We start from the raw sequence: 19998 nt of genomic DNA on the forward strand, positions 1-19998 counted from the left end.
AAAGGTTATAGGCTTCTTTGAAGAAGGCTGGGACATGTGTTAACAGTATACAATTTTGGTAGTGTGGTAGATACCTCCTTAAGGGGACAGGCCTCTCCTTCATTCATGGGGTTCTGGATCTGTAAACTGGCTCAATTCTGGAACTTGATTGATGGGCTGTAACTCTGTGTTTATGATTGAGGTTAGACTTTTATTCATTTGACTTAGGAATTTTGTCCTTATACAGATCATGTAAAAATTTAGTAGATTTCCTATATGTTTTACTTCTAGGGAAACTGTGACCAACTAGCTAAAGCCATAAGTCTGCAAGAGTTAGACTGTTAGGATTGCTGTTTTGACTCTGCTGCCCATTATAATAAGCATGCCTATCTTGCCTTTAGCAGTTGAATGCCACCCATTGGCTTCTACCACCCCATGATCCAGTAACTCCCATTGCATTTAGGTTTTTCAGTTCAGTGACTGCTGTTCCCAATTCCCACTGTAAGGTCTAGCCTATAGGGAAGAGCAATTACAGATCTCTTCATGATTGCCAGGCTTCTCTCTAAAATTTATTTCTTATAATTTTGGTGAAAGGCATGTCTTCCTGACCTTCCCAGTGTGGGTGAATAGATTTTAACTTCCAATATCCCTAAAAGCCTTTGAATCCCTTTCTCTATATCAAAACAAGGCAAAGCATGCATTTCCAACTTACTCAATGTTGGTAACCTTTTTGTCCAGCAAACCAACCAAACTTAGAGTCCTTTCTAGCTCCAGAGCTACAAAATTAAATGCAAAATTTCTCAGTATTTACTGAGCCCATACCAATAAATTAAGCCTGATCCAACTTTACATTCCTTCAACCATTGGCCCACACTTTTAGCATCCATTCCTACACATGTACCCATATTTCTGTTTGTATAAATTAGAAAACTCAAGTAGTTATTTTGGAGTGTAATATACTTCCTCATGGCTCACACTCTGTACCTCATCCTTAGGGATTTTCTGGGACTTGAGTCTAGTTATAGGTCAAGAAGTAAAGAGGGGTGGTAAAGGTGGATCCTGATGAGAATAAGCATTTCCTTGCTTCATAACTGTCTCAGGAGGTGGTGGTGGGGATTACAGTCTTCTCAAAAAATGCAGGGTTAATCCTCTGAAATGTAGGTGATAAAGCAGACATGATCGGGATGGGAGTGCTGCTGCCTTTGGGGGTAGAGAAGCCTCTTTCACTGGGGATTGAGAGACCTCTTTCACTGCAAAAGAAGACTCATCAGTATCTAGGAGCTCAAGGTCCCCAGCTTCATTAAGGTTGTTCCACACATCCTCATTCCAACTTATAGGGTCTCATTCTTTCCCAATTCATACACTCACTGTAACAGTGGATACCTTACAAAGCTGGAAGTTCAACTTGAGTTTTAACTCAAGCAGTTGCAAAATGAGATTCTGCACCTGATTTTCAGCAATCTTGGCTCTGAGGCTATGGGAAATAAGTGTCTCCTTCATGGCACACATAGAAGTCTTCAGGACATTTATGTGACCCTTGCACTGAGAATTCAAATACCTGAGGTCATCCATTTCTTTTGCTACTTTGTCCAAGAACTTTAGGCATAATCAGTCACCATATTATATTCTCTAATTTCCCCAAAATGTTTGAAAGTGTCGTATACATAGTGTCCTTGATTAGGTGCATCAAATAGTGATATTTTGTTTATCTTTATTGCATATTCACATCAGTTCTCTCTTTCCTACTGGAAATAAAGTCATTCTATTTTTAAATGTAATTTTATTAGAGAGAAAATGTAAGAAACCCTAGAAACAATTCAGAAACTTATTCTTAAAATACTATTCCTCTAGAACCACTCCCATTATCAAAGCTGGTATTAGTCAGGGTCTTCAGAGAAACAGAAGCAATAGGATATATAGATAACAGATAGACAGATGCATAGTTGATAGATGGTAGAGATTTACTATAAAGTATTGACTCACTTTATTATGGAGTCTGAGAAGTCCCATGATATGCTGTCTCTTATTTGGAGACCCAGGAATGCCAGCTGTGTAGTTCGAAGGTCTGAGAGCTGGAGAGCTGGTGGTGTTTTCAGTCTGAGTCTGAAGAAAGGCCTGAAAACCAGGAGTGCCAAGTGTGGGAGATGATTGATGTACCAACTCAAACAGTCAAGCAGAGAATGAATTCAACCTTTCTCCACCTTTTTGTTTATTCAGTCTCTCAGTGGAGTGTCTGATGCTCATCTACATTGCAGAGGGCCATTTGTTTTACTCAGCTGTCAATCCAAGTAAGAATCTTTTCAGGAAACACTTTTACAAATACAACCATAAATAAGGCTTAATCAGTTTTCTGGGCATCCTATGGCCCAGTCAAGTTGACACACAAAATTAACTATCACATATACCAAATGATTGCACAAGAAAACTCTCAATTGCTAATGATAATGCAATATTACACATCCACTTTGTTAAACAGTTTGGTAGTTGGTTGCAAACATACACTTATTGTGTTACCTAATGATCACATTCTTAGATATTTTTTGAAGTGAATTGAAAACTTACGTATGTTCATACAAAAACCTGTATGTTAATGTGTATAGCAGCTTTATTCATAATTGCCAAAACTGGAAACAACCCAAATGTTTTTCAACAGATTAAGTTTTAAACAAATGTGTTAACATCCATAAAATTAAATACTACTCAGCAATTAAATGGAACAACCGATTTGTATAATATGAATGAATTTTAAATGTATTTCATTACATGGACTAAGACAAATGCAAAAGATCAGTACTTTATTATTTACTTATATGACATTCTGGAAAAACGAAAAATATTATAGGGCCAGAAAATAGATGAGTGTTTGGTAAAAGAGAACTGACTAAAAAGGGACTGTATAAGACATTTTAAGGTGATGAAACATTTTTCCCCATAGTGGTGGATATATAGCTATAAGCACTTATCAAATTCCATAAAGCAGTAGATATCAAAGATTGAATTTTTTGAACATTGAAAAATAATTATCTGGATTGTCCAGAGATTCTAAGATGAAATATAGTCTGTGACAAATGAATTCAAGTGTATTACAAAATATATAGCATAACATCACTGAAGGTGGTAGGTGAGAACTGATCTAAGTAACTTTGAAAAATAATGATTTGACTAAATACTGTAAGACTAAAGAGAAAAAGAACTATACAGAAACAATGTCCTCTAATTGGTAACTTTCTTTCTTACAGGAGTATGGGGTATGGCTTAGCAGTTCTTAAACTATTTTACATAGATGCTATAGCTGAACAAAAAACTAAAGTGTAGATAATGAGAGCCACATTTGTCACTGTCAGAGATAAAAGCAACTGAGAAGACTGAAATGAACTCTGCTCTGATGGATCAGAGTTGGAGATATCATGTGTGTGTATATACATATATATATAAAAAATATAGAAATGTGTCTGTATATACACATGATATCCATGCATTATATGTGTGTGTATATACATATATATAGATGTGTCTGTATATACACACACACTATATATATAATGCATAGATACATATAGAAATGAGCATAGATATGTGTGTATGCATAGGTTAGTATATATACATTTATTTCCTAGAAGCAGTGACACAATAGCCCAAGCACACTTAGCACCCTGTTCTTGGTGTCTAATACCATTCTTCAACAATGAGAACCACGGCTGCTTGGAGAAATGACTGATTCTAGATCTGGAATAAGAAAAGTACAGATGTGTCTGGCTGGGTGTATCTTGTAATGAAAATAAGAAAGTACACACAAACACACAAATATATTGAGGCATAGCAAAACGATATTCTAGAATCCAATAAACTGAAAGTGCTGCCAAGTGCCAAAGCAGAAAAAATTTGAGAAACAACAACAAAAATGATTACATTGGATATAACCCAAAGTATAAAATAAATATCCACGATATGAATACACAAACATGTACATGAGAATATATATATATATATATTAGAATGAACAAATATATGGATATGAGAATGGACAAATCTTCCTTAAATAACCCCTTACAGGAATGAAGGAAATAGAAAAATATTATTTGAGTTCCAAAATAATAACTATTGCAGGGAAAATACACTGCTAAAATTAGTGGGTGAAATTTTAAGGAAGTACGGTAGAAGCACAGCCTCAAAGTATCACCCCAAACATATTGATTAATTATAGGGGTGATTTTAACATATGTCCCCAAATTATTTGATATTCCTACATTTGGGATGTTGAGTTTGATTTCTCCATCCATTGTGTGTTGGCTGGATTTAGTGATTGACTTTTAATGAATAGTATCAGAAAATTAAAAAATAATGTAACTTTACAGTAGAGAATTTCACAGTGGCAAACACCACCCTAATCACGTGATCAAGTTTATCATCGAGTAATGTCTTGTTAATATCATATTCCCTCTGATATGATGTGATGGGGAGGGCATTTTACCTCTGGTATTCTTCCTTAGTAGCCATAACTTAAGAGAAACATACAAATTAAAAGTGAGAGATACTCTTTAAGTTCCGAGGTCATGAAAAAGGGGAAGAGGCTAAAAAACTGTCAAAGCAGAGGAGTCTAAGGAGATATAAAAATTAAATGAAAAGTTTTATCCTGTTTTGAATTTTAAAACAGAAAAAAATTAATGTATGAACTGGTGAAATCTGAATAAAGTTTTGTTTTAGTTAATACAATTTTAGCAATGTTGACTTCTCAGATTTAATATTTAATAAATATATCATGCAAGATAAGTTAAATTTTTGGAAGCTGAGTGAAGGGTATATGGGATCTCACTGGACTATTTTTGCAAATCTTCTATATTTCAAGACAAAAATTATAAAAGCAAATTTGTGCTTTTCTCCTGTTTTTCCCTGCTCTGAAACACTGTGTTAGTAAATCATTTTGGCCTGATATTTCTTTATAAGAAGATTTTTATATGCTGCTTTATTTTACTCAATGGGTTGTTTCTTGTTTTTTGTTTGAGTCAATTTTGAAGCTTTGGTTTTTTAAAAAAATTGTCCATTTTTAAGTTTATTGAAATAAAGCTGTTCATATTCTCTTATTTATTGTTTAATATTCACAATACTTTTCATTTCAACTGTTTAAAAGATAGATTATTTATTTGAGCATATGTTCTTTTTTGTTCAGTCTCCTTAGAGGTGTCTATTTTGTTAGTCTTTTAAAATACACACACATGACTATTTAGCTTTTCAGATAATCCTTGGTATATTGTTTTCCATTTAATTAATTTCTAAGGTTTTTAAAAATTTACTTTTTTTACTCTCTTTAGAAATATATATATTTTTTAACATGGATGATTATCTTATTAGTATTTTTTCTTTTGAAAATAAACATTTAAGGCTGCACATTTCCATATTTGGCCCTTCTTACTCATGGGATCCACATCTATGGATTCAACCAACTGTGGATCAAAAATATTTGAAAAAAAAATCATGTCTATACTGAACATGTACAGGTTTTTTTTCTTGTGATTCCCTAAACAAGATAGCATAACAGTGATTTTTATAGCATTTATATTGTAGTAGGTGTTGTAAGTAATCTAGATATAATCTAAAGGATTTGGGAGGATATGCATAGATTACATACAAATATTACACTTTTTATATAAGGAATCTGAGCATCCACAGATTTTGGTATGAAGGGTCAGGGGTTGTCCTGGAACTAATCCTCCATGGGTACTAAGGAATAACTACTAATTGGTATTAGTAATTGTATCTCATAATTTTAGGGTATGCGGATAGCTGATAAACATCTTACAGTCTTCATTATTATTCCTTTTGGATCCTTGACTTATTTTAAGTGTGTTTCTTAGTTTTCAAATATATGTGGTTTTTCCACTTAGTTTTCTTATTGATTTGTAAGTTAAGTGCATTGTGGCAATGAACATGGTTTTTATTATATCAATAATTCCAAATTTGTTGAAACTTGCTTCACAGCCAAGTATGTGGTTAACGTGTGCTTCAGAAATACATGTTTTCTGAGGTTACTGGGTGTGTGGTTCTATATATGCTCCTTAGATCAATCTTGCTAATGTGTTATTCAAATCCTCTCTATCCTTTTTGATTGATCTATTAATTACAGAATGTATTGCATTAAAATAGCCTACCACAGTTTTTAATATTTCTTCTATTAATATTTGAGTTTATGTTACTATCCTTATGGATGTTTAGAATATTTTTCTTCCTTTGTGAATTGATGATATATAAATTCTCTTACTTCTTTGCCTGTGCATCTATATCATCTGATATTATTGCCACACAGTCTTTTCTCCTTTAACTTTCTCCTTCTCTTTGCCCACATGATATGTGAATGTCTGTTTTAAATCAAATACAAATAGATCTTCATTTCGTCTTAACTATAAAACAGTCTATTTAAATTTATTTTAAATACTAATTTGTTTATGTAAATATATTTTTACTATTTATCCCATAATTTCTATATTATTTCTTCTCGCTGTTAGTGTTTTTTTTTTAAATATTGATTATTTAACTCCAAAAATTTTGAAGTTATATGCTGTAGTTACATGCTTTATATTTTTCGGGTCAAAAATTCTTATCACAATGGAATAAAACTAGAAACCAATAATGCAGGGAAAACGAAAATTCATCAATATGTGGAAATTAAAGAACACAGTCTACAATCATCACTGAGTCAAAGAAGAAATTACAAGGGAAATTATAAAATACCTTGGGACAAATGACAATAAAAATACAGATACCAAAACTTATAGGATACCACAGAAAAAGTTCTGAGAAGGAAATATATAGCTGTGAACACCAACATTCCAAAAGAAGATCTCAGACTTCAAGCCATTCGGAACCAAGCAACAAAGAACAGGATTCCTGTGTGTTGCGAAATAAACACGGTGAACTTTATGATAATTCAGCTCATTGTCTGCAGAAAGCTTTGAGGACATAAAAAAAGCGTAGGAATGAAGGTAGAGTCTGCTGAACTCTGAGTAGAGCTGATACAACTGGGAGTCCAGGAAGGACAAGTGTTTATAAGGCATAGTACCAGAAATGTGAGAGCTGTACACAGTTCCACAACTGCTGAAGGTCCCTCTCAAATCTTCAACTGAGTTGAGATCAGTACAGGCATATGAAGGAATTATCCAAGGCCAGAGAAAGAGCTACTACTATGGAAGTATTAGAGATAGCAGTTCCTGGAGCTGATACCAAGCTGATGATAGTTCTTTTTCCTACTAGCCATAGAGAAAAACCTCATTATTCACAGGGTGTGAGGTAGAGGTCTCAACAAAATTTTGCCTCAGTAGTGGGGCAAAATTAGTTCTAGAGATAATGCTGCTCTACTCTTGCCTAATAAAGCTTAAAAGCAAGAACTGAAATGATCAAACTGTTCTTAAGTAACTTAACTGCATCACAGAAAAAATTTTAAGAATGTTTATAGAAATTTTAAAATATCACTGTATTACTAAAAATGTTATAATACACACAAAGTATTATAAAATTCACATCTGGAAAAAAATAATATTACCAGGCATGGATGAAGCTGGAAAATATTATGCATAAAGAGGAGAAACATCAATCCATACAAACAGGCCCAGAGGTGACAGAGATGATTGAATTTGTAGAAAGTTAATTTAGTCTTTTACAAATGTATTCCATATGTTCAAGAAGGTAGAACAAAGAGGAACAATTAATCCTATAAGCAGATATGAAAATCATCTAAAAATGCCCCAAATCAAATTTCTGCAGAGGAAAAGAGTAACATCTGAAACTCAAAATACAATGGATGGAATTAAAAGCAGATTAGACATTGCAGAAGAAAAAAAGTAATGAAGTTAAAAATGTGGCAATAGAAACTTTCCAAAATTAAATAGAGAAAGTAAATATGAAAAATAATCAAAAGCATCAGTGAGCTGTGGAACAACTATGAGTGGCATATTATAATTAAAATCTCCTAACAGAGGAAAGACAAATAGTGACTGAACTAATATTTGAATAAATAATGGCTGAAAATTTTCCAAACATATAAAAACTATATACCAATAGATTGAATAATATCAATGAACTCCAAGCACAATAAAAATGAAGAAAACTAGAGAAAGGCATATTGTGGTCAAATGGCTTAGAAACAAAGATAAAGGTAAATATTTAAAAATATCCAGAGAAGGCAGAAAAATTATGTACAGAGAAACAAACATAAGAATGATAGCGGACTTCTTGCCCAAAACAATGCAAGCCAGAAGAAGGCAAAGCGTCACTAAAGAACTATAAAAAACAAACAAAAACAATGAAAGTCTAATTAGAATTCTACTACAACAAAAGTATCTTTTAAAAAGGATTGCGAAATACTGTTTTGAAACATACAATAGCTGTAAAAGTTCAAAACCAGCAAACATATACTACATAAATTACAAAATCAAGTTCTGCAGGCTAAGTAGGAAAATGATACCAGAAGGAAATATGGAAGGGCACTGGAAATAGTAACTGTGAGTATAAATACAATTCCTTTTTCTCTTATTGTTTAAAACTCCTGAAAAAATACTTGACTGTTTAAAGCAAAAATAATAATACTTTGTGAGTTTATAACTTATGTAAAAATAAAAGGTGTAAGAGCACTTCAATAAATGCTTAGAAGGGAGAAATGAAAGTACACTATCAAAGATTTTGACACTGTATGTGAAGTTACTTCAAAAGTAAACTCTAATGAGTAATAATCATAATATATAGACCCAAAAGCAACTATACAAACACCTCCAAATAGTTGTATCTAAGAAACAAACCAAGGAGATAAAATGGAATCATAAATAATACTCATGTAATTCAAAATGATACACAAGAGGAAATATTGGACAAAAAACCAGATGAGACAAATATAAAACCAATAAGAAGATTTTAAATTTGAATCTAACTATATAACAATTAAATATAAATGTTCTAAACACCTCATGAAAACACAAAGCTTATCTCTCAATAACTGAATAAATAACAGAGAGAAAATTAGTACTATTATAGAATATTTGATTAATATTATCAACCACTTGGACATAATTGATATCTATAGAACAATCTATCCAACAGCAATATAATATATATCCATTTTAAGCACATACAGAATACTTATTAAAATAGGCAATATTCTGGCACAAAAGAAGTTTTAATAAATTTAAAGATTTATTAAATTTAAAAGGCATAAATTACACAGATTATTTTCTGACCAAAGTGGAATTAAATTCAAAATTGATAAAGTACATATATGGAAAGTGTACAAATATCTCCACAATATACAGCACTTTTAAAATTATAAAATATTTTAAACTGAAGGAAAGCATATCAAAATTATTAAATACAGCTAAAGCAGTATTTTGAGGAAGATGTAAATTGTCAAATGCTTTATCAGAAGAGTCTCAAATTAATGATCTCAGCTTCTAGCTGAAAAAATTGAGATAGAAAACAAAGAAAAGAATAATAAAAAAAGAAAGATCAGAGCTGAAATCAATGAAATGAAAAACAAAAAAATATAGAAAATATAAGCAAAAGTTGAGTCTTAGAAAAAAATTAATACAATGATACACTTTTAGTCACACTGAATATCAAAAAATAAAGTTACAAATTATTAAAATCAGAAATGAGAGAGGGAATATTATTAACTATTTTATGCCAGTATATAGTACAATTTAGAAGAAATGGACAAAGTTCTTGTAAAACACAAATACCAAACTTTGCTAAAGAAGAAATAGATAATATTCTTAGCCTATGTTGCCCATGTAGAAAACTCCAGGCCCAGATAGCTTCATTATTAATTGTTCCAAACTCTTAAGTAAACAATACTACAAATTCTACATAAATTCTTCCAAAAATTAAAGAGGAGAAAATAAATGCTAACAAGTTATTTAATACCATATTACACTGATACTAAAACCAGCAATGACATTACAAGAAAAGAAAACTATACACATAATTGCAAAAATGCTCACACACATAGTTACAAAAATTTTCTACATATTTTTAGCAAATTTAATCCAACAACTCCTAAAAAGCATAATACACTATGATAAAATGGAGTTTATGCAAGACATTCACGGTGGGTTTAACATTTGAAAATTAATATATTTCACCACATTAGCAGGCTAAAAACAAAAACAGGATGATTTCGATAAATGCATAAGTAGAACTTAACAAATTCAATATCTATTCCTTATTATAAAGAAAATAGAACATCTAGAAATTATGAGTATGCAAGTACTTCCCCAATATGATATAGGGTAAATATAAAAAAACCAACAACTAGCTTTATACTTAATGGTGAAAGACTGATTGCTTTCCACCTAAGATCAGAAGGAAGGCAAGGATGTCCACTTCCATCATTTTTATTTAATATAAAACTTGAGATTTTAGACAGTGCAACTGGTTAGAAGAAGAAATGAAAGGCATCCAAATTGAAAAAGAAGAAAATCTTCTTTATTTGAAGATGATATTATCTCCTATTTAGAAAATTCTATGGAATCTACAAAAGACTAGGAAGACTTGAGTTTAGGAAATTTGCACCATCGAAAACCAACCTACAAAATCCATTGTATTTCAATATACTAGAAATGCACAATCAACAATTGAAGTAAAACATATTCTTTACAAAAGCATCAAATATAAAAGTACTTGATAAATTTGACAGAAAGTTTTCAGATCTTGTACACTGAAAACTGCAAAACGTTACAGACAGAAATTTAAAAGGACCCAAATACATGCAGTTCTACTCTTTTCTTGGCTTAGAGGACTCAACATTAATAAGATGTCAATGTTTCCCAAACTGATCTATCTATTTGACGAAATTCCAATCAAAATCTTTTAGCTTAGATCTCCCACCCTTGGAATGGTGGCAAAGCAAGGTGAAATTTCCCTAACAAAAGGGGGGGAGTGCAGAAGTAAATACATAGAGCTTCATGCAGGTGTGAGTTAGGACAGTGTTGTAAAGGCCCCTAGTGCATAAGCAGGACTTATTCTGAAGGGGGGAAAACTTATCAAGTGTGCTGAGGTATAAATATTGAAAAGCTTCCTAAAAGGTTAACCCCCTTGCTAGATGTCAAGATGTTCTTTTCAAGATTCAGCTTGAAGTAAATTGCCTGTGAATGGGAAAAGAGGAGCTCAGCCTGACAGAAAAATCTTCAAGTGATTTTTTTTGTCTCTTCGAGGCTGCACATATATAAGTAGAAGCACTTATACCTCTCCATAAAGCCTTGCTTATGTTACACCCACTTCTGCCTTCAGCTCTGATTTACTCTGAATCCTGCCCCACTTGCTGTAAAATGCTCTGTCTGCCAGTAACACCTCAGTGAAATCTCCTTTAAGTAAAGCATTCTTGCACCTACGCTGTTGCTCTGAAAGCTGCCATCTGGTCTAGTTCAACTCTATTTTAAGCTCTTGAATCACATGACTTAAATACACATAAGTGTTGATTGTACATGATTGCCTTTATTGATTCCTGCTTGGACTAAACTTATTTCAGAGCCTCCATCCAACTTTAGCAAGAATTCTCTCTCTCTCTTTTTTTGTTTGTTTGTTTTTTTGGGGGGAGGGGGCTTATTCTCTTCCTCTTGGGCTTAATACTAAATAATTCCCTCTTCTTATGTAATACTCTGTCTACAAAGATATTGAGGAGTTTGAGTTGTGTGATAATTACCCCCAAAATTTGGTTTCTTCAGACTTCAATGTATCTGAATACATCTCTCATTGTCCTCCCCCTTTAAAATCAGCCCCATCTCTTAACTACATGACAACTACATCATTACTATCTCTATCTCCATTTGAACTAATGACATTGACTTTTTGAGATATCTGTCAGACATAGAGTCTGATTCCTTCCTCCATTCCTTTCCAGCATAGGTTGCCTTCCTATGCTATTCATAGCTGGATATTCATATGGCCAGCCTTCTAACCAGACTCTAGGTTAGCACCAGTCTCACTGAATTAGAAACTTTTAGGTGTGCCCCAGGTACCTGTTTTATTAAGACTTTCCCAGTGATTCTGAACCTCAGCCAGTGAAACCCTATTCTTATCTTGTATTTTTCAGCTTTGTGTATTTATTTCTCTTGTCAGCTCTGCATTCAGAGAGAGAGATTCTTGAAGATAGAAATCTCCCTCATCCTTTTATTCTTCAGAACGCTTGCATATGAGAGATGCTCAATAAAGTTAGCAGCAGCAGATCAAAATAATTAAGAGCCACCATGCCTCAGCACAATTGCTGGTAATGTGCCCCTTTGAAATATCCTTTATTCCCTGCTCCCCTTTCTCCATCTATTGAGTTGTTCATTAAAGGTCCACTTCAGATCCTTCACTGTAGTCATCTCTAATTCAAACTCTTCCTTTGCCATTCCCTACAGTGCACATCATCTGTACCAAGCACTCCAGAACTCAGCTTAGAATTATTCTTCGTAAGTCAGTCAATTTTTTTCTAACTACCTGGAAGGTTTATAATGTTTCTTCAGTTTTCACAAAATTAGTCTGAGTATTCAGACAGTGCTTGATAAATATTTTCTGCTTGTTTTCTCAATGCATACAGCTGTGACTTGCATTTATTTCAATATAAAGATCCTCTTACTGAATACCAGATATTTGCAAAGCATTGCTTCAGGTGTTGTGTTAGTGTGAGCACACCCTTTGAAATGTTTAGAAAGGATTCCAGTGCCAAAACCAGATGATGTATAAATTAGCCCCCAAAGGGTTTTATCATTAAGAAAATTACAGCTACCACTGGGAGTTAATCTGTCTGTCTGCTGGAGAGTGCTACATTGTCCAACATTTGCAAGTAAAGAGCACTTGTGGGAACAAATGCTATTGAGGTAGAGGGTAGGGAGACCAGGATACCATTTGACCACGATAGTCAATTTCCATCTTTCCAATTCAAAAGGAATCTCCTAATCAACCACCGATGATGGTGCTTGGAACAGTCATCCATGCTTCCCAAAGAATTGGCTGTTATTTTGGAAAGAATGGGATGCACAAAACTCTGAATACAGGGCCTATCTAAAACTTTTGGTAAGGTAACATCATTAAGAAATATTGTGGGCCGGACGTGGTGGCTCACGCCTGTAATCCCAGCACTTTGGGAGGCTGAGGCAGGCCGATCACCTGAGGTCAGGAGTTTGAGACCAGCCTGGCCAACATGGTGATACCCCATCTCTACTAAAAATACAAAAATTAGCTGGGCGTGGTGGCATGCGCCTGTAATCCCAACTACTCAGTAGGCTGAGGCAGGAGAATCGCTGGAACGTGGGAGGCAGAGGCTGCAGTGAGCCGAGCTCATGCCACTGCTCTCCAGCCTGGGCGACAGAGCAAGACTCTGTCTGAAAGAAAGAAAGAGAGAAAGAGAGAAAAAGAGAGAGGGAGGGAGGGAGGGAGGAAGGAAGGAAGGAAAGAAGAAAGGAAGGAAGGAAGATTGTGGTGAGACTCAGGAGAACTGGACTTAGTCATGTTTCTGCTACTCACAGTGTGACATTGAGTAAATCACTGAGTGGCTTTGGTCCTCAGTTGCCTTTTCTGAAATGGGAGGGGAAACTGTGAAGTACCTGACCAGGTATAGAGGACAGTGTTTTCGCCCTCCTTCTCCTCTTTTTCAGGTAAGATATCCAATCGCTCTGGTTCCAGCTGTGGTTATATGAGCTAGGGTAGAGCAAAGTACATCCTTTGTTGTTCCCAGGAACCATAGAAAAATAGTCTCCTTTTGTGTGTGTGTGTTGGGGGGTGTTTGGGTGTACAGGGGTAGTAGTGAAATATAAGAGGTACTAGTGCCCATATTCCACTTGGAGGAATTTGTGACAGAGGATGATAATGGCAAGCTAGGGTAAGCAGAGGCAAGAAGTAGAAGACCTTCCCTTGATTTTGCTACATAAGGTACAAATCCACTTCTTGGTTACAATATACATTTTTGTCATTTGAAACCAAAAGACTGCTGATGGGTAAAAAACCACAAATATCTAAATATAGGACTGAAATACTGAATAATAATACCAAGTACTGGTGATTTGATCAGTTAATTAGTATGGATCTCAGTCTCCTAGGAAAATTAGAATCATGATATCTGAAAAATTTAGCATCTAGGGTCATTGTTAAGGTTGCAAGAGGACCATGAGATGGCTTTGGCCAATGTATACTTTCAAAGTTCAGCTGTCCTTATTAACTTACTAATGGAAAGAGAAATAATGAATAATGATTAGATGATAGATAGGGAAAATAGTGGTGGTGTTTTAGAATTTGAAAATGTGTCATTTGGTGGTATTTGAGGTTTTTCTCTCATCCCACATACTAGCTGTGTGTTCTTACTGTCACTTTTACATTTATCAGTCTCACATTCCTCTATTCTATAACAGGATAGTAGTACTTCAAGAGACAGATGTAGTGATCAATTGAGAAAATGTGTGTGTGTGTGTGTGTGAATTGTAAAATACTATGCATTTAGAAATAAGGGTTGAAGTATAAATACCACAGAGACAGACAGGAAACTAAATTTCATATTAAAATTTAAAGTACTTATATTGCAATATCTTTTCCAAGAATACTTTCTGATAGACAAATATTACACTTCTACCTTAATCATATCCACAGGTGTACAAGTGTGTGAGGATGTGTGTGTAGCATTGATGGTGAAGTGTCAAAACTATTATAATCTCAGAGAAGGATCCCACATCCCTGTAATTTGTTTGCAAGACCTGCTTCAAAATGTATACACACATAGAGGCACCTGTCAGTTATTCTTAACATTTCAGCCATGATTAATGGAAAACATTTCTATATTTAATTCCAACTTGCTTTTAAATTTAATATTATGGTTATGAGATGTATCTGTGGTGATGTCTGTAGCCACAAATCATTCTTTTTGAATGCTATATTATACTGTACTACACTAGAGCATTGTATGAAAATACCACAATTTTCTATTGATAAACTTCCACATTTTTCAAAGTTTTGCTATTATTATCAAAAGTGCTGCTAAGAAATGTATTGGCCATGTGTTTTGAGGCACACATCAATGAGTTTTTTAACAGTATATCTCCAGAAGTGAAATTGCAAACTTGTGGGATAAATCATCTTATAAACTCACTAGATAATGCTGATAATTTTTCAAATCTACACACCCAATAGCAATAGATATGGTGTCTCAAAACTCTTTGTAGTTTTAAGCTGAACATTTCAATGCAGATGCTCCTGTACTTACAAATGCTTGATATTTTCAAACTTAATTTTTTTGCCAGTAGGATAGATGAAATGGTATCTCATTACAATATTAATTTGTATTCACCTAATAACTGATAAGATTGGTTACCTTATAAGTTTACTATTTTTCTTTTATATAGAGCTTATTTCCCATTTTTGTTATATTTTTATGATTTGTAGGACTACTTTATATATTCTAGATCCTAAACTTTTTTCAATTTATGTGTGTTATGATTTAATTCTTCCAACACTTGAGTTGCTTTTTTTTTCATTGTCCTTAAGATACCACTTGATGAATGGAAGTTCTTATTGGTAATGTAATTGAATATGTTAATATTTTTTCTTTTGGTTAATAATTGTATGTCTTGCATGAGAAATCTTTTCCTATTCTATGGTCTAAAAGACATTCTCTCATATTGTATTCTAATTTATTTCTAGTTTTAACTTTCCTTATTAGGATTCTAATCTACAGAAAATTGGTTTTTGGATTTTGTGCTAGGAAATTTCATTTTTTTTAAAGGGATAACTAATATTCATAGGATTATTTATTGGTTATTTCCTTTTTCCCCACTATTTTGAATTTTCATCTATCTCAAATTTTTATTAAAATATTTGTTTCTGTATTACTGTCACACAGTCTTAATGACCATATCTTTAAGTCTTGATATCTATAAAAGCATATTTTTCTATTTTCTGTTCTTCCAGTGTGATTTAGCTATTCTTGTTCTTTGCCTCCTCTAGTAAATTTTAGAACTTGCATGTCAAGTTACATGCATGATACTATTGGGAATTTGGGATGCATCGACTTTATAAGTCTATAGATCAATGTGGGTAAAATACTTGAAATATAATATTTCAATCCATGAATATATCTCTGTCATTTGTTTGTTGCAAGTTTTAAGACACAAGGCTCTCTCTTCTCTACGTTGTTCTCCTTCTCTTTGGTCTGAATGTATCGTTGCCAAATTGGCAGATTTTAGAAATCAGTTTTCTAGGTAAGAGTGATTGCACTCCTAAACCAATTGCTGTGTTTTGGTATGCATATATAAATCACATTCATGGGAAGGATAACTTATTTGTGATATCTTTCCATAAGATAAAAAAAAAATCCACGGTGTTCTTGTATACAGTTTATTAAAATTGTTTGTTATTTATTTAGCTATAATAAATGACATTTTAATTATGCTTTGTCTTTTTTTTTTGAGACGGAGTCTCCCTCTGTCCCCCAGGCTGGAGTGCAGTGGTGCAATCTCTGCTTACTGCAAGCTGCACCTCCTGGGTTCATGCCATTCTCCTGCCTCAGCCTCCCGAATAGCTGGGACGACAGGCGCCCGCCACCAAGCCTGGCTAATTTTTTGTTATTTTTTAGTAGAGACAGGGTTTCACAGTGTTAGCCAGGATGGTCTCGATCTCTTGACCTTGTGATCCGCCCGCCTCGGCCTCCCAAAGTGCTAGATTTACAGGTATGAGCCACTGCGCCCGGCCTAATTATGCTTTTTCTATGTGCTAATTGCTGTCATATAGAAATACAACAAACTATGGTGTATTAATTTTGATTCTAGCAATGCGTTTAAACTTTCTTATGAATTCAATAATTTATTGTTGATTTTTTGACTTTTCTATGTATTCAATTATATCCTGTTCCTGTTTGAACAATTCTAGGTATATATTTGCTCCTTTACAAACCTCACACATTTTTTTTTTTTTTTTTTGGGCCTTCTGTGCTACTTAGTCCTTCTGGCATAATACTGAATAAAAATGGTGATAGCAGACATATTTGCTTTTACTTAATTTTAAAGGAAATGCCTTCATCAAATCTTCGTTTAGTATAAAGTATGTTTCACGTGTGTGTTTGTGTGTATGTGCGTGTGTGTGTTTGTGGTGCACATGACTTTGAATGATGTCTTCTGTACAGGCTCTTAGGTGACATAGTTTTCATCATAGTCAGGCCATATGAGATCTTTTTTTCCTTCCTATCTTGTGCTCACTTCATTGCTAACATTTCATTTGTTTATTTAGCCAGAACACTGCATGACTGTTTTTCTTTTCTTCTCATCTCATATTTTTCTGAATTACCATACACTTTATATAAAGTGGAAAGAACTCAGTGAAAAGTATAAATCCTAAGGTCTAAGTGTGCAAAGCTGTAGAGAAGTGATCATCATGTCAATGTGACATGTCATAAAAATGTGCTACATAAAAGGCTGCCATCAGATAACCAGAGTAGACCTTTTGCCAAATGATGAGCATAATTTGCCCTCAAATGAAAAGTCAGAGTCTCAAATAAAATGAAACTAGTAACAAGTCAATCGTTAATTAAAGTTCCAGAAGCTTGATTTTAACAAGCAGCTAAATGCTTGTTAAACTCACTGGGGTTTGGACTATACAGGCCAAGTGATGTGGGGAGGTGGCACAGCATAATTCAGTCAGTAAATTAACATATCCTAGCATGGATTGTAGTGTTCTAGGACTGGCCATTAAGAATTGGAAAATACCTTAAAGATCATGTGGTCCAACCTATCATCTAATCAAGAAACTTGCCATTGTAGCCATTACCCTCTTAAGGGTGTTTTTCATCATTCACTTCTAACTTGATGGATGTAACCAAAGTTAGATACACCACCTTCTCGGAACTTAATTTTCAATTGCAAGACAACACACCATGTTTGCTTCTAATACTTCAAGAAGTTAGCTTCCAATCTTATGTGAGAGGTATACAGAGAACAGCGAGTTCAAAACAGAATGAAGCAATAGAAAGTTTATGTAGAAAAAAGTAAAAATGACGATATAAGAGTTTGGATTGGTGGTTGAAGTCAAGAGGACAGCTACAGAGTGTGCATGGGGCAGTGGGAGTTTATAATTCCCAAATCAATGCCCAGTTTACTCATCCTGAGTAATTGTTCTGGTATGCATCAGGAAAGAACATTACACAGAGCTGGGGGTATCATATATCCAGGTAAGGTGACATGGGGATTGAACTCGAGCTAAAGACACCAGGTTATGAGAGATAGTCCGTATAAGAGAATATATAAAGAAGATGATTTCACGGACTTCTAAGCTTCAGTTTTTTCATCATTCACTTTCTCATAGGTATGTGTCAACAGTGAATAACCTGCGGGATGGTTTTCTTTATAGACTCCAGTCTTCATCAGCATGAAAAATGTTAGCTTTTTCACTTTTGGCTCTTTCTGTGGTGTACTCCATGGTAAATCAATATCCAATATGTTAAAGTCACATTTTCATTCTAGATAATTCTGTAAGTATGGTAATAATTTATGGGTCAAATTAAAGGGTGAGAAACTGCCATATTGTTTCTAGAGTGGCTGTATCATTTTGTTAGAGGCATAGGGAGGTGAAGTTGCAACTGCAAAGTGTCAGCAAGAGGAAATTCCATAGGGTGTTGACACTGCTGTATTCTATTTGTGGTGGTAGTTACAAGAATCTAATCACGTGTTAAAACTCACAGAACTATACACAAAATGTGAATAACACTATTTGTAAATGTATAAAAATAAATAAAAGGTATACTAGTTTTTTTTTTTTTTCACGTAAGATAGCCCACAACATGCTTGTGGAAGAAACACACAAGAAGTTTTAAATACCTTAGGAATTTTTACTTAAAATTTAGCGAACACAATAAACAAGTTACTGCCTAAGAAGCCATCAGTTTTGCTCTCCTGTTGTCTTTCATATAAATCTTCTTTTACAGATATTATTTCAAATTCTCTATACCCCTTTTAATTCTAATCCTGCATTTCTAACTCACACTTGAAAAAAACTGGCATTTCTGTTAGTTCTGAGAAATACAGAATCATTCTACAATTGTAGGCAAGGCTTATTTAATCATTAAAGATAGTGTGGCAGGTTTTTTTCATGGAACAGTTTTCACATCTGAGCCATATCAGAATTTTAATGAAGGCAATAGGTAAAGAAGGGGGTATGTGTTATAAAACTGTTTTTCATACAAGTTGTCTGCCTAAGGCCCATGGAAGACAGTTCCTATGTACATTTACTTCATCTTTATTGCAGTGATCCTCGTTGTTACATTGTCACTGTACCGTAAAAACAGCATGCCACATCTACTTTGTCGCTTTAGTCATGATTCTAATGCAATGTGATAAAAACACATGCTGTGTCATATGTTATATGTAATGTATTCCTAACTGGACATTTGTAAGATGTTTAATAATGACTGAAGCTCCACTGTGTCTAATATATTATTGGGTAAATGTGTCAAAAACCAGTGGCATGCTCTAAAACTTTATTTTAAAAGAGGCAGGTCGTACAGCTCTGATGTTGTTTGTGCCTGATTTGGGCAGCAATGGGATTCAAGCAGCAGATGATGAAAATCACACAATTGGGATATTTTCCACCTTTTGAAAAAGAGGTTGAATTAAGAAAAAATGTTAATCTGATCCTCTATTATTGTTGTAGCTCACTCTCTTCTGAAACTGACTTCAACGGGAGTTACATTGATGAAATAGGCCAGTGTCACCATTTGTTGGCCAGAAAGCAGGAGAAATATTTTCTTAAAAGATATAATCCGTGACTCCAAATTGCTGCCACATAAATAATGTCAAAGGAAGAGGCCACCTGTTGGTATAGCTATCTTATGAGTTCCTGGGCTATCTAGATGGGCAGACTCCCTTATAAGGAAGCCAAGGGGGAAGCTCACTAAACCAAAAGGTGAAATGTGTCATTGTCAATGGCTTCGTTAAATTATTCTTAAGAAGTAGAGGTATAAAATTAGCCGGGCGCGGTGGCGGGTGCCTGTAGTCCCAGCTACTTGGCAGGCTGAGGCAGGAGAAT

This window comes from Pan troglodytes, chromosome 17 (genome assembly GCF_028858775.2).
Source record: "Pan troglodytes isolate AG18354 chromosome 17, NHGRI_mPanTro3-v2.0_pri, whole genome shotgun sequence".
In the NCBI taxonomy this organism is placed as follows: domain Eukaryota; kingdom Metazoa; phylum Chordata; class Mammalia; order Primates; family Hominidae; genus Pan; species Pan troglodytes.